Raw genomic sequence first — 24,630 nt, forward strand, 5'->3', positions numbered from 1 at the left:
ACATTTGTAGAGAGAGCCCAGGAAGAGCTGCCTTTTTAAAACATGAAGCTGGAAGTCATCTTTCAAGTGTGTCTCATGAAGGACAACGAAAAATTTGAGACAAATGTGATACAAGATCCATCAAAGGGGTTCATTACTATTCCTTTTCCTTTGAAATTCTTCATTAATGATGGAAGCATGGGGATAAAAAGCAATAAAAGAAAAAAGAAACAAAAAAAGAGAAGGTAATGAGTCTACTTCAAATTTATAAATCTCAACATCTCCCTACATTTCACCTTCAGCTATTAAGAGGTACATCGGTCAAAATGAGTTATCAGTAAAACCAAAATTATCATACTTCAATCAATTAAAAAAATTTATTATGTAGTAGAAATTAGGCTAGATATCATTCTTGAAACAAAAAAGTTCTCTAAAATTATAGTTTTGAAAATATACGTCTCTTTGGCATGGATACAACAGCAAGATAGTTGGTGTTTTCACTAAAACTGTGTAACTAAAGAAGCTGAATTCCATTAATCTCAGTATTTTAATTAATTGCATGTGTACCAATTATTCCCTCTCTAATTAACTAATTAGTACATATATGACGTGAATATTAGGTTCATTACATTATTTCCCTTAAAAAGTGAAACGATTAGAAAAGTTAAAAATTAGGTAATATTATCTGCCTAAAAATGGAAATACAGGACAGGGTGAAGGACAAAAAAGGGAAGAAAATATGAAGTGAAGCTGTCTAGGTATATTACAAGTAATAATCAAGAGGCAGTTGGGCCTAAATCTATTTGTTAATTCAACAAAAGTTTATTAAATAATTACTATTAGCCAGAACCTGATTTACGCATATGAGTTAAATCGAAGATCAATAAAAAAGAGATTACTGTTTGGATGTTATATTCTGGTGGGTATGGAGAGTCAATAAATAACACATATACTTAAAAAAGTAAATTATGCATTATATTATAAGGTAATAAATTCTATAAAGAAAGGGGGAGATCATAACACAGGGATATGGAAAACCAGGTAGGGAATTTGTCAGGTTGAATTTTAAATAGTCAGTAAGGGCTGACTACTTGAGAGAGTGACATTGGAGCAAAAATTTGGAGGAGGAAGGAATTAGTCATGCTTATGTCTTGGGGGAAGAATATCTCAAATAGTTGGAATGAATAGTTCAAAAGCCCAATGCTGGGAATGTGTCTGATATGTTAGGGAACAGAAGGGTGGACAGTGTGGCCAGAGTGAGAATGCTAGTGGGTGAAGACAGGTCTTAGAGGACCAGACTGTTACACTTCTTGATGTCTTTCTAGGGACCTTGCATTTAACTGAGAGTGATTGTAGGAGCTACTGAAAAGTTTGAGGGAGAAGATGCTATGGTTCATGTCTTAAAGAATCACTGGGCCTGCTATGTTCAAAATGGATTATGGGGAGTTGGACATAGGAGGAAGCAAGGAAAGAAATTAGAAGGTGTGATGATTAGTTTTATGTGTAAACTTGGCTAGACTATGGTGCCAGTTATTCCTTCAAATACTAACCTAGGTGTTACTGTGAAGGTATTTTGTAGGTGTAGTTAACATGAACAATCTGTTGACTGTAACTAAAGGAGGTTTTAGCCTCAGGGATGTGGGTGGCCCTCATCCAGTCAGTTGATGGCCTTAAAGCAAAAGCTGAAATTTCTCAGACTAGAAGAAATTCCACCTCAAGTCTGCAGCATCAACTCCTGTGTGAGTTGACAGCTTGCTGGTCTGTCCTACAGATTTTTTAACTTGCCAGCCCCACAGTTATGTAAGCCAGTTCCTTAAACTAAATCTATATCTATCTACCTGTCTATCTCTCTCTCTCTCTATCAACAGAATCAATAAGATATATATAGGTTTATATATGATATATAAATATAAATATTTGTATATGATATATTCTATTGGTTCTGTTTATCTAGACAATTCTGACTGAAAAAGGAAGCTTTTGCAATAATCCTTGTAAGATAAAATGGTGACAGGAAGCAGGATAGTAAGAGTGTAGGTGGTAAGAATCATCCAATTTGGAATTTGTATACTGACTCTGATGTCTACAGAAAGTAATCCAAGTATCATCCTCAGAAATAATCCAACTGAAGTCTGGGAACGATTTACCATGGTACAACAATTCTTCCTTCATTTCGCTGGAAGGTGAAAGTTAGACAGTCTGGCATTTCTTAGGCTGTGATTTGAAAGGTGCTCGGCATCTACACAGAACCGGTGGTAGTCCTTCCACTGTTGTGTGAAAGGAAAGGGAGGGGGCTGAAGGTGTCACCTAAGGGTGTCAACTATTACTTATTGAACAAGAACCTGCATACACCATGTTAGTGATGTGATTAATCATTCTCTGGTCCAAAACGAAGGTCGTTCCTATTGAAATTTTGATTTATGTGTGCTCTTGCATTATCTCCTAAACCCTAGCCACTTGCCAGTGTGCACACTGTAATGAGTTTGACATTTGTGTAGGACTTTAGAAACATTAAATAATGAATCCCTCTAGAACATCTCCTTGTATTACTATATCCTGCTTGGTTTTTAAGCGGAGAAAATAGAGATGGTTATAATTTGACTAAATCCTCATATCAAGTTAGTAAAGGAGAAGGGTAGGAATAATTAAATGTGTTCAAGCATTATATCATCAAATCATTTAACCTGCTTCATAGAGCTGAACCGGACACCATACATCTCAACAACTAAAAATTACAAATTTATCAAGGAAATTAGGAGGGTCGGCTGATCTTCAAAGAAGCTTTTCTTTTTTATTGACTAGTGTCAATATTACCTAATGTTCCTTGTGACATAGCCACAATCCTCCAGCTAGCATCATATGCACTCAAAAATTGACTAATTTTTAATGGATCTTAACTGACATGTAAATTTTGACTCCTTCTAAGGTACCAAATTTCAGATTTTTTTAATGCATCTTTGATATGGGGTTAAAATTCTTTGTTCTACTAGTATGGGAAACTGCCTTGTAGCTATTGTGCTTGGCTTTGATCACTGTACACTAGGAAATATATCTGTGTGTTTGAAACCTTGCAAAGCTATGTCACAAACCAAAATGTTATAGTAATAATCTGTGTGAAGATGACAGTGGCTGAGATACTAAAATAAATTTTCTTTAAAAATCACCAAGTTCTTTCAAGCTGCTAAGGCACCTTATAGTAGAGAGAAATGCAATTTACATAGTCATAACAGGTGAAGTAAAGAACATGAGATTGTTTTCCTGGGAAAAAAAAAATATGGGTCCTGGATCCTATGCTGATCTAGGCCAACTTGAGTTTTGGTTTTAGTGGCTTCTCAGGTTTGATGGTGAACAGAAGTCAAGGTCCAGTACTTTTGCAAGGTAGACAGTCTAATATAAGAATTTGCCACATTCAGCAGGGACTCCAGAGGACTTTCTTCTTAGGTAACTTAGGGTAACTATGGGCAAAACAATACAAAAAAGAACAAGAAAAACAAAACAAAAACAGGCCTACCTGCTTTTGAAGATGACTTCAAGAAAGGTTACCTTGGCCCTGAAGACATTGTGAGAAAAAAAGCAAAAACAAAAGCAAAGTTCAGGAGAAGCCGTGACTAGGGACTGGCCTTCACATGGATTTGCCTTGCTCACCTCAGGTGGCGGGACAGGCATCATCAAACCTTGGTTCGTGATGCTCCTAGATTGGTGTTGCCCCGTGGTGCTCAGCAGAAGCAAATGGAAATCCTTAAGAGTAAGTCTCTCTGTATTCCGGGTCTTCAAATAATTTCATGAGCACAGTAATGATATAGAAAGCAGACACTACCTAGAAAACAAGACAATAAGGAATCTGAATGATAAAGAAGAGAAACTAACTTGAAAAGATTTCAGGTACTGGCCATATCAAATGTAAATAACCATTTAAACACATATTTATGAGGATTAAAGAAGAAAAAAGGTAAGTTTTTAATATCTTTAGGATATTTAAATAATCCTATTTAAAATTATTAATAAAATTATTTATAAATCCTATTTATTTATTTATAATTTAATTATTTATAAAAAATGGAGGAACAAAAGTTCGCAGAACTGAAAGACTCCAATAAAATGTCCTAAGATGAAAAATAATTAAAATGAAAATCTCAGCTAGTACACTTGCACCAGATGAAGCCCAGCTGAAGAGATAATTAGTGATTGGGAAGATGGAAATAGTATCCGAAGTGTAGGATGAGAGACCCTCTCCCCAGCAAAGGAAACCATCTGAAAAGAGCAGGAAACATGGTAGATAAAATCCGAATGCTTGACAGTCTTTAATGGATCTCTAGAAGGAGACAAGACAGAGAATGGGATAGAGGCAACATTCACAGAGGTGATAGGTCAGAATTTCTGGAATTAATGATAGACTAATATACCCATCTAGATTTTGAAAGTCCAACGAATCCACAACAGACTAAATAAAAAGAAATACATATTGAAGCAGATAGTAGCGAAATTGGAAAACATTAATGCAAATAAAATGAAAAAAAAAAAACAGCTAGAGAAAAAAGAAGCATTACTTTCCAAAGACTGACAACCTACTTCTCAAGATAATGGAAGCCTGAAGTCAGGAGAAACATACTGTCAACATGCTAAAGGAGAGGAAAATGTGGAATGATAACATCAATCAACCCAAAAGAGGAAAAGGAAAGAGAGAAAGAAACACGAATTTGGTGTAGAACATGAAAAGGATAAAATAGATTGTAGAGCAGTACTTGGCATCATATTTAAAGTAATCCAGTGTCCTCTTAAAAAAGGCGGGTTGCATGACTCAGTTAAAAAAGACTGTAAACTGTTAACAAGAGTCACATTTAAAACATAGATACAGGGAGAGTGAGAGAAAAAAGGTGAAGAATATGTACTGTGAAAATACTAACAAAAAAAATGGATGTGGTTATGTGAATATCATAATTGAGCAGATTTTAAGGTAAAAAAAATTGCGATGGATGAAAATACAATAAATATTAATAGTGAAGTTATGTGATGTAAAATATGACAAATATAAGGAGAAACAGACAAGTCGTTAATCATAATAGGAAATTTTAAAATACTCTTTTCAATTAGTAATTGGAAAAATAGACAAAAGAATCATTAAAGATATAGGAAACTTGAATAACAAAAACATATGCTACACTGGACAGCTCTTTGTATCTGTATAGTATCTTGTAACTGGAGAACACACCATCTTTTTAAGCACAGTTGGAACAGTTATGAAAACTAATTGTTTCCTGGATAATAAATCAACTTTTATCTAATAGCTAAGAACTGATATAATAACAGTAAAGCTAGAATTAAGTAGAACGGGATAACAAAAACTCCTTTTATTGAAAATTAAGAATTAGATTTCCAAGTGCTTATCTTTGTGTCGAAGATGAAATGGGAAACATTTTAGCATATCGAACTTTGTAGAATGCAATGAAACTATACTTAAAGAAAGTATATATATACTTTATATGTATATATAAAGAGAGAGAGGAGTATTACAAATTAGCAAACTAGAAATCCATCTCACACAGTAGAAACAGAACAGGCCAAACCAAAAAGAGAAGCAGAAATCAATACAATAGAAAACATACAATAAAAAAAACAAAAAAGCCAAAACTTTATTCTTTAAAACTAGTGCTTAGTATGATTAACCCTCAGATTAGACTAATTATAACAAAAGAGAGAAGGCCCCCAAGAAAACAATATCAAAAACAAAGTGAAGACATTTTCCAGATCCTAAGATATGGAAGAGCTATTAGCAGGGTAATAGCTCATTTGACTTGCTACAGGCATTTAAGTTTCCTCCATACATATTTGTGGCTTGATAGCTCTTTTCTTTTTAGTGTTGAATAATATTCCATTGTGTGTATGCACCACAGTATTTATCCATTCACCTACTGAAGGACATTTTGGTTGCTTCCAAGTTTTGATAATTCTGAATAAAGCGGCTGTAACTGGTGCGTGTGTTTATGTGTGGACCTAAGCTTTCATCTCCTTAGGATAAATACCAATTGCTGGATAGTGTGGTAAGAGTATGTTTAGTTTTGTAAAAAATTACCAGTCTGTCTTCCAAAGTAGCTACATCCCCTCTGACTTGATAAAGTAACTAGAGACACAAGAAGGAGGCCATTTTTTGTTAACTAACAGGCAGAACTGGGACTAGAGGTCAGCTCCTGTGACTGCTAGTTTAATGCTCTTTCTAAATTTGATTAACCTCCTCTACATAAATTTTGACTCACGAAGTCATTCCTTAGTGTCTCTTAACTACTGATGTTTTGGTCACTCTGACATTTTTTTTCATTATTATACTTATCCTTTCCTCCTGGCCCTGTTGTCCTGCCGTCCCAGTTCCTGGGCACTTCCTCTTGCTCATCTGTGTTCTCTGTGTGTGCCAGAGGTGTGGTACAGAGACGGGGGTCAGTGCTTTGCTCTGCTCTTTCTCCTTCTTCTAATCTGGCACCACAGCATGGAACATTTTATCTGTGTGCACCCTGGAAAACCTGCATAACTATGCTCATGGCTAATTGATAACTGGATAAGGTCATTTTTGTAATTAATCTAGACTAGTTATCTTTCCCTGTTAAAGAAATAAAAGAGAGAATATGTTTTTACCAATATATGAAATTTGGGTTAAGATAATTTCATCAAACAATGTCTAGGAAAGGCATTTATTATCATCTATTTTACTCCCACATATTTAGGTACAGTTTGCTGTTTTTAAATCTAAGATGCATTTGTTAATATGATCAAGAGAATTAAGCTCATAGTTAACATTATTGCATGCTGGTGTCACTTTTCTAAACCAGTTTTTTATAGCATATTAATATCATCTATTCTAATATTTTAATAATCAACTGGGAGTATTTCCTTCCAAAGTGACTGAAATTTTCAAACATTTAATTTGTAATTGATTGCTTATTGCCTAAAGTATGCATTTCAAAAACTTTTAAGCCTTTTTAATTGTTTAGATGATCTTCAGTATTTTCAGTGGTTTCCTGCTGCCAAGTATTTATATTGAACATTGTTGTGTGTTACCAATGATAGAAAAACTATGATATGAAAATTGTAAACCTGCAACTTACTTTGTTTACATGAAAGTAACACATTGAATCATCCAAGAACTACACTAAGTAAACCTGGATTGCATATATTTTTAAACTGAAAATAAGAAAATTAATTTACTGAAAAACCCCCCATGGGAAGTAACTATATGTGATAGATGCCAAATTAGAAATCTCTAGGTTATAAGATCATAACCCCTAGAGGAATATTTATCTGTATGTTTACTTAATATCTAACAGCATGTGAAATTTATTTATTAATATGCCTGCAGGTTTCTCTCTAATCCTACTTCTCAAAGATGCACACACATAGATAGACAGCCAGGAGGGGGTGAACTGCCCTGGAACTGTTTCCATCTAAACTGAAAAAATGGGAAAAGCAAAAGTTGCTCTCCTTCTGACCTTGAACATTTATACATATCCAAAGTAAGATACATGGACAAATTCAAAGGCTATCTCCTCCATGTCATCTCCCTTGCAACGTAGTTGGGCCAATCTAAATTAGCATTGATCGCACTCTCTTTGATTATAATTTACCTATAGGCCTTGTTTTATCATCCCTTCAATTACAGTTTATATGTATCCCTCTATTTCCTTTGGATGCTCTACATTGATAGAGATCTTAGTGCGACAATTTGTTTTAATACACGGTGCATAACAAAGTGACTTTGTACATTGGCAACTACAGATATTTGTTAAATGTATTTGGTTTGAACTGGACTTACAGATGTGAAAACTTAAACATGTAAACTAGTTATATAGGATGATATTAGAAAGGAAAACCAACTTACATAAAAAAATTAAAGAACTGACCAAGAGATACATTTTAGAAAGTTTTGGAATGGTATTTTCCCAAGTACTTTCATTTTTCAAGGGAAGCTATGATAGGTGATTGTATTAAATATATGGGTTGGCAGACATAATTTTTGTCTATACAAAAGTGTAGAGTTGAAGCAACTGTCTGAACAATTTGACCCAAATAATTTTGATTAAATTTTCTATCTATTTAGGGTATAACTATTGATCTTGCTTGAAATATCCAATAATTGCTTCCATGTTATACTTTATTTAGCATGTATGGACTTAGCTATAGTGAAAGAAATCTGCTTGAGATCATAACAGCTAGGCTGCATGCAATACTAATACCAGGCATTTGTATAATGTCTTACCCTTACCATAAAAGTGCTTTTACATCAATTATTTCATTTGGTTCTCAGGTGGGGTGTGTGAGGATAAGGTCTGTGAGTTGACAGGTGAGTTACTATAAAATATTTTATAATTATAGAAAAGAGGATTATATTTGGTATGTTTCTTGAAAATACCTAAATACCTTGCACAGAAGTCTCTTGCCCATATAAATCTAATTGTTCTAAAACAAAATACACTTTGCTATAGGTAAAACCTATTTGTGTACATATGGGACTTCATATTCACCTAATGTTGTCAAGCAGTAGAGAGTACAAATTAGACTTTTATAACTGCTAGCACATGGGTATTTGTAAATGTGCATTTGGGAATATATAAAAGAAAGTTCTTTCTTTCTTTTATATATTTCTAACAAAGGGTTTGAGGCCATATGCACATAAGCAACAGCTCTCAAATGGAAAATTGCCCATCAGTTTAGACCAACAGTTGACGAACAGTCTTAGTGTGCACTAACTTAATGGTATGTAACAGGGGAGAAAGTTATGGAAAATACAACTAGGCAAGTAGAATTGAGCCAGGTTATTAGTAGCTTTGAGTTCTAAGTTAAAGATTTTGGCTATTCTTTCATAGGCAATGAGGCAGTTTTTCAAGTGGTGGTGGTGTTTTAAGGAAAAAAGTAAGAAACATTACTGTGACACGAAATGAAAAGAGTGGGAGGATGGGATCATGGAACCTTAGGACAGTATTTTCCAAACTCTGCCTAGTATGCATTCAAAATGTTAATCTTTGCATCACACACTGAGCCAAATGGACAAGGGTGCTCCTGGCTGTGGGCTAGCAGCTCCCTGAAGCTTGCTTTTCCCAGCCTCTCTTAAGCTTGAGAGAATCAATATAACTTCTCTTATTTGAACCCATTATCTCCATCAACAACTGCCTGGTATCCCTGTTGGGAAATCTTTCCTTTAACAATGGAAGAAGAAAGAGGAGTTAATGAAGAAGAGTGAGCAAAGAGGAAAAACAAGACAAAATCAGAAAGGAAGCAGAAGAGTGTGGTATCAAAAGTCAAGGGCAGAGAAAGTTTTTTAAAGAGGAAGCAAACCCAAAAGACTCAACTGCTATTGAAAAATCACATGCAGTTCAATTTATACAGCCACTGTGGAAATAGGACAGTAGTTTCTCAAAAAATTCAAAATTGAATTGGCATATAATCCAACAATCCCATCCCTTCAACTCTGAAGGGATTGAAATCACTATCTCAAAAGGCACTGCACACTCATGTTCTGGCGACATTATTCCCAGTAGCCAACACATGAAAACAACTCAAGCATCTGCCAGTGGGTGAACAGCAGATAAGAAGATGTATACATATATATGTATATAAAGGAATACTACTGAGCCATGAGAAAGAAGGAAATCCTGTCATTTTTGACAACATGGGTGGAACTTAAGGGCATTATGCTAAGTGAAATAAGTCAGACAGAGAAAGATAAATACTGTATGATCTTCCTTATAAGTGGGATCTAAAAAACGGAAATTGTCAAACTAGAGGATAGAACAGTAGTTACAAGAAGCTGGGAGCTGGGGAAACTGGGAGACATTGCTCAAAGGCACAAACTTACAACTAATTGATAAATAAGTTCTGGAGTTCTAATTCACAACACAGTAATAATAGTTGCTAATACTGTTATAAAATTCAGAGCTGCTAAGAGCCTAAATTCTAACTATTCTTAACACAAAAAGGGAATGGAAATTCGTGACATGTTGAAGGTGTTAGTGAATGCTACTGTGGTAATCTTATTGCAATATGTAAGTGTATCACCCAACAGGTTAGTAAATCTTAAACTTGCACAATGTTATATGTTAATTACATCTCAATAAAAGTAAGGGGGAAAAAAGGAAAATCAAATTGTGTGGGAGCTAAGAATACTGGGTAGGACAATGTCATCTCTCATTGCTTGTTAGAAAGCAGTGTGAGTGGCAGAAGGTCATGGAAGTCAGACTAAGCAGTGACTCGGAGGTATAGAAGTGGTGTCATGTGCATTACTGCTCTTATAAGAAGCTGGGTTGTGGAAGAAACTCTGAGTGGGCTGGAAGGAAAGGCAAGGGCCCTTTGGACAGTTGCAGAACTGAGTATGTATGTCAGTCAAGGGGTAGATAAATGTCAGAAGGGAGAATAAGCTGGAAACATATGAGAGAAAGGAAATAATTAATGAGACAAAATTTGGACAAATACAAGAGAATGGAATTAAATGTGTGATAGAGGGATTAACCTTGGCATGGGTTACAAATATATCTGCCTTTTAATAGAATGAAGGGCAGTATTGATGAAGAGAGAGAGAGAGATTTTGAAGGGTCTTAAAGAAATGTGAGAGCATTCTCACTCAATAGCTTTTGTTTTCTCTGTAAAATAGGATGTGAGAAGGCTGGTAATCATTCAACAATTTCTATTGAGGAAAAGGACAGGTGACAAGGTAGAGTGAGGTTAGGGTCAGATTAATCTATCAATCATCTTCTCAACACTGTGCTCAACAATGTGCTAGGTGCTGTAGGGGATATAAAATATGTATGATGTGAGCTTTGTCCTCAAAGGGAAATACACACAAATACCAATAAAGATAAGGAAGTCTTTATAAACTAAATTAGTATTTGCTAAAATGCACTAAAAAATCTTATGGAAGAACTGGGGAGAGGGTGAAGAATCTGAGAAAAAAAATCTCATGCATTATTTGGATAAACAGAGGATCTTTGTAGAAAGAAGCAGAGACCAGCATTAGATAGCATGCAGGCCAGTTAGTTAGGAGATTATCTGATAGTGGGGGAAGTGAGTATGGGGGGAGGTAGGCAATGACGGAATCAACAGTAAGAAACCTGAGTAGGGAGTGTCTGTAGGAAGGGTAGAGGTGCCTGAAGATTAATTAGGCATTTGCATACAGGATGGAGGAGAGTGTGGAGGTAATAGAGGTAGGAACAATCCAGGGACCTGTTTATGCAGCAAACCAGAGGTGAGACTTTGCAAGGGTAATTAATACCAGTGCCAGAAAGGAGAGAAAGAGGGAATGTGAAAGACATCAGGAAGAAAGATTTGCTAAAATAATGTGACAGATTGGAAGCTGATTGGGAGGAAGAAAAGACTAAATAGTGATTTCAACTTTTTACTTCTGGGGGATTGAAAAATGATGCCAGCATTGAAATGGAGTATCTGGGAAAACAAGGCAGTTCTGGGATGAAAATGATGAGTTTTAATTTGGGGCTTTGAGAAGTTTGGGGGGAGTAGCAATGAAGATGACTGGTAAATTTTTGGCATTTCAAGTTTATGGTGAGAGAGTGTAGGGTTTATAATTTGGATTATCACCAATAGGTCATAAATAGAGCTTTGGGAAAGGATTAGCTAGCTGAAAAAGTGTGTGAAGAGAGAGGATCAGACAACCCAGAAGACTGGAGTCTCAAGGGACATTTCTAGGTAGAAAGAACAGCAAGTTAGGCCTGATAAGGAGGTAAAGTAAATGGTTGAGAGAATGGAGACTAATGAATTAACATGTTCTGAAAGAGGGGGAAGAAAATTAATGAACTAACATGTTCTGAAAGAGGGGGAAGAAAACTTCAAGGAGCCAAGGATTGAATTGCAATCAGTGTTGTAAAGAAATAGAACTGATAACATTCCACAGAAGTAGACCAAAAGGAGATAATTCTAAACCTTCCAGAGATCAGTTTTAGTGAAGTGATAGGAGTAGAAATGAATGAAGGTACCAGGTGAATAGGCAGTTGGTAAATATGTTCAAGTCTTTCCAAAGGAGAGCATATTAGAATTTCTAAGAGTCCTGAGGAGGTGCTTTGGAGATCATCCCTGAAATTGATGGAGTGTTCACTACACACCGCATTGGCCCCTCACCCCTGAGTCATCCAGAGCTGCTCTATTTTATGTGTGTGTGTGTGTGTGTGTGTGTGTGTGTGTGTGTGTGTGTGTGTGTGTGAGAATGTGGGCTCACAAATGTATAGATTTAGAAGATGCATAGAACATTTTATTTGAAGAGGTGCCTGATGTTAAAGTATAAAATTTAACAATCTGCCCTAGAAGTTTGGCAATTAAAAAAGAAAAAAAATATTACCTGAGTTCTAGAAAGAATAGCAGGGTAATTTTTAAATGGGCTATTAAAAGTTCCCAATATGGTTGAGAAAACTGGCATCTCTCATTTTCAGTTTTGGCTCTAATGACTAGCTTTGTGGGTGAGGTACTCAACCTCTCTCAGCCTCAGTTTTCTCCTGAACATAAGTGATGACATTCACTTCATGGGGTGGGTGGATGAGACAGGAGCAGGCAAGGGCTTAGTTAGTTCCTTTTGTCTCTAAGATCCACTTCAGTGAGTGTGGTTTCCCCAAATCCCCAACACTCAGGTGTATACAAGAAATGGAATTTCATGTTCTGTAATTAAACTAAATGTCTATCTTGAGCTCCCATTCCTATTGACAGAAAACTTAGTTTTGTCAGTTGAATATTAAGTTAGGTGAACTCAACCATTCTGTGTTTTTCTCAGACACTTCTGTTTTTAAACCCAACTAAATTCATGATTTAACCTCTCCAGTGTGGCATTTAGGATGTCATGATGCTTTCAGCTTCCGGATCAGACATTTAGTTCCTGGTCAGCTTGTGGTCATTGGCATCCACTGGAATTTGCCTCTGGCCTCCTTCTGGCACCTTTGTCCTCCTCTCTGCAGACACTGGCTGATGTGTAAACATGTCCTGTTGCATCTTCTGATGCTGACATAGAGACGAGGCATGCTGCCTCTGCTACTGTATGCCATCTTCTCACCTTAACCTCCTCTAGCATCTAGTGTGGATCAGGGCAAAACTCTACTTTCACTTGGTCATGGGTATTTACAAAACTTTCTACCCTCATCCTGGATCTACAGTAGGTAAAATGTCCTTGGATGTTTTGCTGCTTCAGCAGACTCCTAGTAACCCGGCCTTTTCAGGCAACTGAAATTTTGTCAAAGTGATGTTAGTCTTTTCTGTAGTTAATCTAAGAAATTTAACTTTCTTTATCAACATGTTCATCCGTGGTCTTTTAGGTGGTTTAGTCAACTCAAACTGGAATTCACGTGCTAACTAAAGGTAACTCATTTAACTGATTTCACATATGTTCATAGACACAAAGTTTTCCCCAATAAAATCTAAATAATATGGATTTCATAGTAATACAAATAGAATTAATATGAATGAAGCAGCAATATTTGAACTATATGTTCAAATGTTCTAAATTCCCTCATAAGTCTTGTAAGATGTTTATTATGATCTACTTCTAAGCTTTGCACATAAAAAGACCTAGACATGTGCCTAGGTCTCCTTACTGGAATGCTATCTGGTCTATACTTTCTTCTTCTATAGCTTTGGGCAATTTATCTTCTGTTTCACTGTCTTCATTAGTAAAATGGGGGGAATTACTATACCACAAAGTTACTGGAAGGATTAAAGGGGTTCATGTAGGGAAAGATCCTAGAATAATCGATAACATATGGTACAAATATAATCAGTGTTGATTCTACTCTTCCCCTTGTATATTTCCTTCTTTAAAATTTGGAGGTGTGCCGTATGCTGTGAATCAGCTGAACTAGTTCTCATCTTTCTATATTGCTGGACAGAGACTCCATGACAGCCAAGACTGTACATCCCTGCCACCCAACAAATATTCCACTGTCCTTAAGTTTATTTTCACTGCAGGAGAGGATGACAAAATTTTGGTTGACTGAGGGAAAAGCAATAAAATGTCCCATTGTTTCTTAACTCCTGGGAAATAGCACCTCAACCTTTTTAATTAAGTTAGAAGCTACAGAACATAATACTCATTTCTGTTAGTTTGTATTTCCTATCACATATAGTAGTATTTATAACCATAAAGAATTTGGACTACATATGACTTGTAAATTAAAGAAAAAAAATTAAGTTAAGAATTTAACCTATTTCTGAGAGTAAATTCTAATTCCTCTTGTGTTTGACTTATGATGGGCTAATAGCCATTGGGGAAAACTGAATGTTGCCATATCTCTGTATCCAAGTTTTAGAATGTTTTTCATAGGTAGAATTTTCCTTTCTTTCTTTCTTTCTTTCTCTACTTTCATCCATCTGCCTTTTCCTTCCAAACATATATCCACATATCTGTACCTGTACACACACACACACACACACACACACACACACACACACACACACCTGTCTTTCTTCCCTTCCATGCTTTCATGTCACTGACTTTTACAGAATCTATGCTTAGGCAGTCTGGACAGCAGCAATCTAAAGACAGATTCCATCAAGCTCCTATCTGTTAGAACCTGCAGTGCTTGCATCTGGATTCGATATCTAACAATAATGTGGTATTTTATAAACATTAGTGAAGATGATTTTGCACTGGTCAGCAAAGGTAAAAAAATAGGTGCTTTGGGAAAACAAATAAAAAAGGAATTGGATCTGTCTCAATAAATTGCACAAATTGTAAATATCCCAAAGATGCAGCCTCTTACTCTGGCATAGGAAAATAAAGCTGACAATTACTCTTTAGAATGAATAGGTGAGTAATGCAACGGCTAAAAATTTTTTCACAGTCACCCGTTTATTAAGTGTAGTACTACATGTGTTTATTAAACAAAGTCTCCTTTTCATCTACCTGTTCAGTTCTTCAGATATTATTTTAATAATGCCAATTAAGATTTACATTCAAGTCATGATTCTTTTTTATTCTGGTTTGTGTCTGCACATATAGTTGTTCCATCAATTTAAACATAATTATAGAATAATCTTTCACAAATATTATAGTTGATAACATTACGGCATTTATAAATTCTGGTCCTTAGTTTGTACACATTAAAATTTCATTTGAAATTAAAGAACTTTGAATATTTGAATATATTTTAAAGACATACTGTAAGGTTTCTAACACGGTGTGCACGAAAGTCCTAGAACTGGCCATGTCTGGTGGGGATATTGTGGCTTGGACAAAGTCAGAAGCAGCATGAAAGGAATTATTTCTGGCTTTAGCAAGGCAAAACTTAGTTTGATTATGCGCTACACATTCCTGTTTGGTTTTAGAGATCAGAACTTGACATTTCACTCAGGCGAGGGTCTGAAGAGAGTTTTGTCTAATGGGAAAAGTGACGGTCCTTTTAAGTTTTATGAGTACATGCTGTAATGCAGAAACTCTATGTAGAGAAATTTGCTTTTACAAAATTGATAACTCAAGGCATTGTTTTGACATGAATTAATGGAATTACCACATCAGAGAGATTTTATTTTCCTTATTGAACAGAGAGGCCTAACATTTTGCTGCTTAAATAAAAAACTGAGGTCAAATGTAATCTCTCATTACTTTATTTACAGTTGTGTGAGTTCCAACAAATATGAATGTGAAAAATACATTTATTGCTGTATTTTTTTTTCAACCTTCAACCAGTCTCCAGTTTTATTTAAAGACAAAAACATAAAAACAAATATACCAAAATCCCAATTAGAGAGGCTGATAAAATGTGAAGCCATAGCTATAATTAGGCATATATGTACATATCTGGAATACTAGTGTATTTCAAATAAATATGCAATAAAATATTTTCAGGTTCAGAAGAATGTAAATGATAAGCCTAGATATAGAATTAAGTTGGATATTCCAAAGGCATTACAATGATGTATTTTATCTTTATCTGTAGCATTCACTCTCAGGCAGTGTTTTTCAGCGCTGCTTTAAAGGATGGGAAACTTTTTTTTTGAGAGGGCATATCTTATATTTATGGATCAAATGGTTGTTAACAACAATAAAATTCTGTATAGGGGACTCAATGCACAATCATTAATCAACCCCAAGCCTAATTCTCTACAGTCTTCAATCTTCTGAAGTGTAACGAACAAGTTCTTACATGGTGAACAGTGCAAGGGCAGTCATCACAGAAACTTTTGGTTTTGATCACGCCTCATGAACTATAAACAATCAGGTCAAATATGAATATTTGTTTGATTTTTATACTTGATTTATATGTGGATCCCACATTTCTCCCTTTATTATTATTATTTTTAAAAAAAATGCTGAAGTGGTAGGTAGATGTAAGATAAAGGTAGAAAACTTACTTTGGTGTTGTAAGAGAGCAAATGTAGATGGTCAGGTGTGTGCCTGTAGACTATGTGTTAATCCAAGCTAGACAAGGGCAAGAAAACATCCACGGATGCAGACGATTTCTCTCAAAACAGGGGGGAAGAGGTTCTAAGCCTCACCTCTGTTGATCCCCAATTTCTCACCTGATGGCCCCCCTGTGACTGTGCATGTCTTAGGTTGTTCCTCCCTTGAGGAATCTTACCCGTCTCTGGCTAACCAGTCATCTTCCGGGGCCATACAGGGAAATGTAAAGTTGGTAAGTGAGAGAGAAGCCATATTGTTTGAAAAGGTTAGCTTTTTACTTCTTTGCAGATTTATGCCCTGTGGCTTCTATGCCCAGCATTTGTCTTGAGGTATCTTTAGCACTTGGGGGAATTATGATACTCGGTAAATTCAATATGAGGCACGAATTCTATTTAAGGGTTGTAATTAGGAAGGAAGAGGAAAAGCTATAGAGGTAGCAGGTGGAAGAAAACATGGGAAGATTGATTATTTCAATGACATATCTTCTTGTAGAGTAATTTAAGCATGTATAGGTTTTAAACTACTAATTAAATTGTGTACCCACATTAACATAATAGGAATACAGTTACATAACCAAAGCAGATCTATAATTACCAGCCATCTCCAGTGAGGCCAAGAAAACCAGTTAGGCACCCGAGGCATTTGTGAAAATTTGTCTATGATATGATGGATATTGTCCAACTGTACTTGAACAGTCTGAGAGAAATCAGACAAATTAAAACAGCCCATTCCTGGGAACTGTTCACATCCCATATGTTCTTTTAACAGTAGATAGTCTGTAGTTGTAAGATTTTGGAGCGCTACAACTTGCACTTCTCCTAATTCTTGGTTGAGTTCCAACAGTGTAGATCCAGTCAAATTTGTTGTTTTACTGTATGCACAGACCAGCTTAGATATCTCCTTCTTCATTCCAATGGCAAGTCCAGGAACCGGTGGGATGAATGCAGCTACAACTGCAGCATCACCTGGATCTTTGTTGAGGTTTTTTGATGATCATCTTCTGGTATGACTCTTCCAGAGAGTGCTGATGTTGGAAGTTCTTCTTCATATCGTATCTTAGTTCATTTTCTGGGTAGCCAAATTAGGCTTTGATCCTCTGTATAAACACAAACAGACCCTTTGCCCACACTTTGATCTGCCCTTTATACCATTGTGAAGAACTTATTGGAGATCACCACACAGGAATTGCTTTTGTTTTTTTTTTTTTTCCAAGAGAAAGGAATATTATCAGAAAAGTGTACCTCCATAGCCGATCATCGGACACCCTTTAAGTGATCAAAATTAAGGATATTTAAAGCATACATTAATCTTTGATTTACAGTAAGTTTTATCCTATCATGGAGTAATCCCTCTTTTCTTTCTTTCTTTCTTTTTTTTTTTTTTTGTTATCTTTAATCTACACTTACATAAAGAATATTATATTTACTAGGCTCTCCCCTACACCAGGTCCCCGCTATAAACCCCTTTACAGTCACTGTCTATCAGCATAGCTAAATGCTTGTAGAATTACGACTTGTCTTCTCTGTGTTGTACAGCCCTCCCCTTTCTCCCACCCCCCCATGCATGCTGATCTTAATATCCCCCTTCTACCTCCCCCCACTTATCCCTCACTACCCACCCATCCTCCCCAGTCCCATTCCCTTTGGTACCTGTTAGTCCATTCTTGGGTTCTGTGATTCCGCTGCAGTTTTGTTCCTTCAGTTTTTCCTTTGTTCTTATATTCCACAGATGAGTGAGATCATTTGGTATTTCTCTTTCTCCGCTTGGCTTATTTCACTGAGCCTAATACCCTCCAGCTCCATCCATGTTGCTGCAAATGGTAGGATTTGCCCTCTTCTTATGGCTGAGTAGTATTCCATTGTGTATATGTACCACATCTTCTTTATCCATTCATGTACTGATGGACATTAAGTTTGTTTCCAATTCTTGGCTATTGTAAATAGTGCTGCGATAAACATAGGGGTACATTGGTCTTTCTCAAACTTGATTGCTGCGTTCTTAGGGTAAATTCCTAGGAGTCCAATTCCTGGGTCAAATGGTAAGTCTGTTTTGAGCATTTTGATGAATCTCCTTAATGCTTTCCACAATGGTTGAACTAGATTACTTTCCCACCAGCAGTGTAGGAGGGTTCCCCTTTCTCCACAGCCTCACCAACATTTGTTGTTGTTTTTTGGATGGCAGCCATCCTTACTGGTGTGAGGTGATACCTCATTGTAGTTTTAATTTGCATTTCTCTGATAATTAGTGATTTGGAGCATCTTTTCATGTGTTTGTTGGCCATCTGTATTTCTTTTTTGGAGAACTGTCTGTTAAGTTCCTCTGCCCATTTTTTAATTGGATTATTTGATTTTTGTTTGTTGAGGCGTGTGAACTCTTTATATATTTTGGACGTCAAGCCTTTATCGGATCTGTCATTTACAAATATATTCTCCCATACTGTAGGGTTCCTTTTTGTTCTATTGATGGTGTCGTTTGCTGTACAGAAGCTTTTCAGCTTAATATAGTCCCATTTGTTCATTTTTGCTGTTGTTTTCCTTGCCTGGGAGATATGTTCAAGAAGAGGTCACTCATGTTTATGTCTAAGAGGTTTTTGTCTATGTTTTTTTCCACGAGTTTAATGGTTTCATGGCTTACATTCAGGTCTTTGATCCATTTTGAATTTACTTTTGTATATGGCGTTAAACAATGGTCCAGTTTCATTCTCCTACATGTAGCTGTCCAGTTTTGCCAGCACCATCTGTTGAAGAGACTGTCATTTCGCGATTGTATGTCCATGGCTCCTTTATCAAATATTAATTGACCATATATGTTTGGGTTAATGTCTGGAGTCTCTAGTCTGTTCCACTGGTCTGTGGCTCTGTTCTTGTGCCAGTACCAAATTGTCTTGATTACTATGGCTTTATAGTAGAGCTTGAAGATAGGGGAGTGAGATCCCCCCCACTTTATTCTTCTTTCTCAGGATTGCTTTGCCTATTCAGGGTCTTTGGTGTTTCCATAAGAATTTTTGAATTATTTGTTCCAGTTCATTGAAGAATGTTGCTGGTAATTTCATAGGGATTGCATCAAATCTGTATATTGCTTTGGGCAGCATGGTCATTTTGACAATATTAATTCTTCCTAGCCATGAGCATGGGATGAGTTTCCATTTGTTAGTGTCCCCTTTAATTTCTCTTAAGAGTGACTTGTAGTTTTCAGAGTATAGGTCATTCACTTCTTTGATTAGATTTATTCCTAGGTATTTTATTCTTTTTGATGCAGTTGTGAATGGAATTGTTTTCCTGATTTCTCTTTCTATTGGTTCATTGTTAGTGTATCTGAAAGCTACAGATTTCTGTGTTAATTTTGTATCCTGCAACTTTGCTGTATTCCGATATCAGTTCTAGCAGTTTTGGATTGGAGTCTTTAGGGTTTTTTATGTACAATACCATGTCATCTGAAAATAGTGACAGTTTAACTTTTTCTTTACCAATCTGGATTCCTTGTATTTCTTTGTTTTGTCTGATTGCCATGGCTAGGACCTCCAGTACTATGTTAAATAACAGTGGGGAGTGTGGACATCCCTGTCTTGTACCCATCTCAGAGGAAAAGCTTTCAGCTTCTTGCTGTTCAGTATAATGTTGGCTGTGGGTTTATCATATATGGCCTTTATTATGTTGAGGTACTTTCCCTCTATTCCCATTTTGCTGAGAGTTTTTATCAAGAATGGATGTTGAATTTTGTCAAATGCTTTTTCAACATCTATGGAGATGATCATGTGGTTTTTGTCTTTCTTTTTGTTGATGTGGTGAATGATGTTGATGGATTTTCGAATGTTGTACCATCCTTGCATTCCTGGGATGTATCCCACTTGGTCATGGTGTATGATCCTTTTGATATACTTTTGTATTCGGTTTGCTAATATTTTATTAAGTATTTTTGCATCTACACTCATCAGGGATATTGGTCTGTAGTTTTCTTTTTTGGTGGGGTCTTTCCCTGGTTTTGGTATTAGGGTGATGTTGACTTCATAGAATGAATTTGAGAGTATTCCCTCCTCTTCTATTTTTTGGAAAACTTTAAGGTAAATGGGTAGTATGTCTTCTCTGGGCGTCTGATAAAATTCTGGGGTAAATCCGTCCGGCCTGGGTGTTTTGTTCTTGGGTAGTTTTCTTATTACAGTTTCAATTTCTTTGCTCGTAATTGGTTTGTTTAACTTTTGTGTTTCTTCCTTGGTCAGTCTTGGAAGGTTGTATTTTTCTAGGGAGTTATCCATTTCTTCTAGGTTTTCCAGCTTGTTGGCATATAGATTTTCATAGTAGTCTTTAATAATTCTTTGTATTTCTGTGGAGTCTGTCATGATTTTTCCATACTCATTTGTGATTCTGTTGATTTGTGTTGATACTCTTTTTATCTTAATAAGTTTGCCTAGAGGCTTATCTATTTTGTTTATTTTCTCAAAGTACCAGCTCTTGGTTTCATTGACTTTTGCTATTGTTTTATTCTTCTCAATTTTGTTAATTTCTTCTCAGATCTTTATTATGTCCCTCTGCCTGCTGACTTTAGGCCTCATTTGTTCTTCTTTTTCCAGTTTCGATAATTGTGATGTTAGACTATTCATTTGGGATTGTTCTTGCTTCTTCCAGTGTGCCTGGATTGCTATATACTTTCCTCTTAAGACTGCTTTCGCTGCGTCCCACAGAAGTTGGGGCTTTGTGTTATTGTTGTCATTTGTTTCTATATATTCCTTGATCTCTATTTTAATTTTTTCATTGACCCATTGATTATTTAGGAGCATGTTGTTACGCCTCCATGTGTTTGTCAGCCTTTTTGTTTTCTTTGTAGAATTTATTTCTAGTTTTATACCTTTGTGGTCTGAAAAGTTGGTTGGTAGAATTTCAATATTTTGGATTTTGCTGAGGCTCTTTTTGTCGCCTAGTATGTGGTCTATTCTGGAGAATGTTCCATGTGCACTTGAGAAGAATGTATATCCTTTTGATTTTGGATGTAGAGTTCTATAGATGTCAATTAGGTCCATCTGCTCTACTCTGTTGTTCAGTGCTTCCGTGTGCTTATTTATTTTCTGCCCAGTGGATCTATCCTTTGGGGTGAGTGGTGTGTTGAAGTCTCCTAGAATGAAAGCATTACAGTCTATTTTCCCCTTTAGTTCTGCTAGTATTTGTTTCACATATGCTGGTGCTCCTGTGTTGGGTGCATATATATTTAGAATGGTTATATCCTCTTGTTGGACTGAGCCCTTTATCATTATGTAGTGTCCTTCTTTATCTCTTGGTACTTTCTTTGTTTTGAAATCTATTTTGTCTGATATTAGTACTGCAACCCCTGCTTTCTTCTCTCTGTTATTTGCCTGAAATATGTTTTTCCATCCCTTGACTTTTAGTCTTTGCATGTCTTTGGGTTTGAGGTGAGTTTCTTGTAAGCAGCATATAGATGGGTCTTGCTTTTTTATCCATTCTATTACTCTGTGTCTTTTGATTGGTGCATTCAGTCCATTTACATTTAGGGTGACTATTGAAAGATATGTACTTTTTGCCATTGCAGCCTTTAAATTCGTGATAACCAAAGGTTCAAGATTAGCCTCTTTAGTATCTTACTGCCTAACTTAGCTCGCTTATTGAGCTGTTATATACACTGTCTGGAGATTCTTTTCTTCTCTCCCTTCTTGTTCCTCCTCCTCCATTCTTCATATGTTGGGTATTTTGTTCTGTGCTCTTTCTAGGAGTGCTCCCATCTAGAGCAGTCCCTGTAAGATGTTCTGTAGAGGTGGTTTGTGGGAGGCAAATTCCCTCAACTTTTGCTTGTCTGGGAATTGTTTAATCCCGCCATCATATTTAAATGATAGTCGTGCTGGATACAGTATCCTTGGTTCAAGGCCCTTCTGTTTCATTGCATTAAATATATCATGCCATTCTCTTCTGGTCTGTAGGGTTTCTGTCGGGAAGTCTGATGTTAGCCTGGTGGGTTTTCCTTTATAGGTGACCTTTTCTTCTCTAGCTGCCTTTAAAACTCTTTCCTTGTCCTTGATCTTTGCCATTTTAATTATTATGTGTCTTGGCGTTGTCCTCCTTGGATCCTTTCTGTTGGGGGTTCTGTGTGTTTCCGTGGTCTGTTCGTTTATTTCCTCCCCCAGTTTGGGGAAGTTTTCAGCAATTATTTCTTCCAAGATACTTTGCATCCCTTTTCCTCTCTCTTCTTCTTCTGGTATCCCTATAACATGGATATTGTTCCTTTTGGATTGGTCACACAGTTCTCTTAATATTGTTTCATTCCTGGAGATCCTTTTAGCTCTCTCTATGTCAGTTTCTATGCGTTCCTGTTCTCTGGTTTCAATTCCATCAATGGCCTCTTGCATTCTATCCATTCTGCTTATAAATCATTCCAGAGTTTGTTTCATTTCTGCGATCACCTTTCTGGCATCTGTGATCTCCCTCCAGACTTCATCCCATTTCTCTTGCGTATTTCTCTGCATCTCTGTCAGCATGTTTATAATTTTTATTTTGAATTCTTTGTCAGGAAGACTGGTTAGGTCTGTCTCCTTCTCTGGTGTTGTCTCTGTGATCTTTGTCTGCCTGTAGCTTTGCCTTTTCATGGTGATAGGAATAGTTTGCAGAGCTGGGACGAGTGATCGCTGGAAGAACTTCCCTTCTTGTTGGTTTGTGGCCCTCCTCTCCTGGGAGAACAGCGACCTCTAGTGGCTTGTGCTGTGCAGCTGCGCACAGACAGGGTTCTGCTTCCTGCCCGGCTGCTATGGAGTTAATCTCCGCTGTTGCTGTGGCCGTGGCCTGGCTCGGGCAGCTGCTCCAAGATGGTGGAGGCGCGTTGGAGGGGGAGCGGCTGGGAGGATGTTTATCTCTGTAAGGGGCCTCCCTGCTCTCTGCAGCCCAGGGGATTAGGGTGCCCAGAGATCCCGGATTCCCTACCTCTGGATTAAGTGACCCGCCCTGCCCCTTGAAGACTTCCAAAAAGCACCCGCCAAAACAAAACAACGACCACAAAAAACAAAATTAAAAAAATAAATAAATAAATAAATAAAAAATGGCTGCTCGTTTTTCTTTATTCTCCAGCGCCAGCCTCAGGCACATGCTCACTGGTCTAGCTGCCCTGTTTCCCTAGTATTGGGGTCCCCATCCCTTTAAGACTTCCAAAAAGCACTTGCCAAAACAAAACAGAAAAAAAAAAAAAATGGCCGCTCGCTTTTCTTTTGTCCTCCGGCGCCAGGCCTCCGGTATCCTCTCAACGTTCTTGCTGCCCTGTTTCCCTAGTATCCAGGGCCCCGCGCATGCACTGTGTCTGCGCTCTGGCCCGGATGGCTGGGGCCGGTTGTTCGGCAGTCCTGGGCTCCGTCTCCCTCCCGCTCTGCCTATTCTTCTCCCGCCGGGAGCTGGGGGGAGGGGCACTCGGGTCCTGCCATGCAGGGGCTTGTATCTTACCCTCTTCACTAGGCGCTGGGTTCTCGCAGGTGTGGATGTGGTCCGGATGTTGTCCTGTGTCCTCTGGTCTTTATTCTAGGAAGAGTTGTCTTTGTTCTATTTTCATAGATATATGTGGTTTTGGGAGGAGATTTCTGCTGCTCTACTAATGCTGCCATCTTGGCTCCGCTCATTTATTGCTGTATTTTAAGGGACTGTCTTTTATTTTTGAATATTTTCCAACATTTAATCTAATCAACCTTTTAAAATTCTTTATGTCAGCACTTTTTACAAACTAGTATGAAATGAAGCCTCATAAAACAGCAAGAAAACATAGTGTTCTGTTGTATAATGCTGGGTATGAAAGTTGGTAGAACTTACTGTTTGGAAAAATGTGGTCTGTTTGATTAAAATGTTATTTCCTTTTCCTTTATGCCTTTAAAATAATGTTCTAAACATTAAAACAAAACTTAGAAGACTTTGCACAAGGCTGATTGTTAACGTTAGATTACATTTTCAGTAGATGTACTACTTTTAAACATTTTGGCATTCATAGAAGCAATTTTATTAAGTTTATGGGACTAGATATTTTCCAAGACTCACATTTGCTTTCATAATGAAAATTGAAGCATAATGAAATTCAACAATGATGTTTACTTCATCAATGTCTTTTTAGGAGTACACTTATTTCCTTCCACAAAACAACATCCGACTATATCTCTCTAAAAACATCCTATAGTTCTGTACTTGGTCAGTGTATTTTAACTTAATATGCTACAACTGAACTTTTGTACTACCTGCATCTGTCACTAGGTTTGTTTCCTAATCGTCTTTCTGAGCTACATTTCCATATTCTCTGGACCACACTGGTTTTGT

Source organism: Manis pentadactyla, chromosome 14 (assembly GCF_030020395.1).
Source record: "Manis pentadactyla isolate mManPen7 chromosome 14, mManPen7.hap1, whole genome shotgun sequence".
In the NCBI taxonomy this organism is placed as follows: Eukaryota; Metazoa; Chordata; class Mammalia; order Pholidota; family Manidae; genus Manis; species Manis pentadactyla.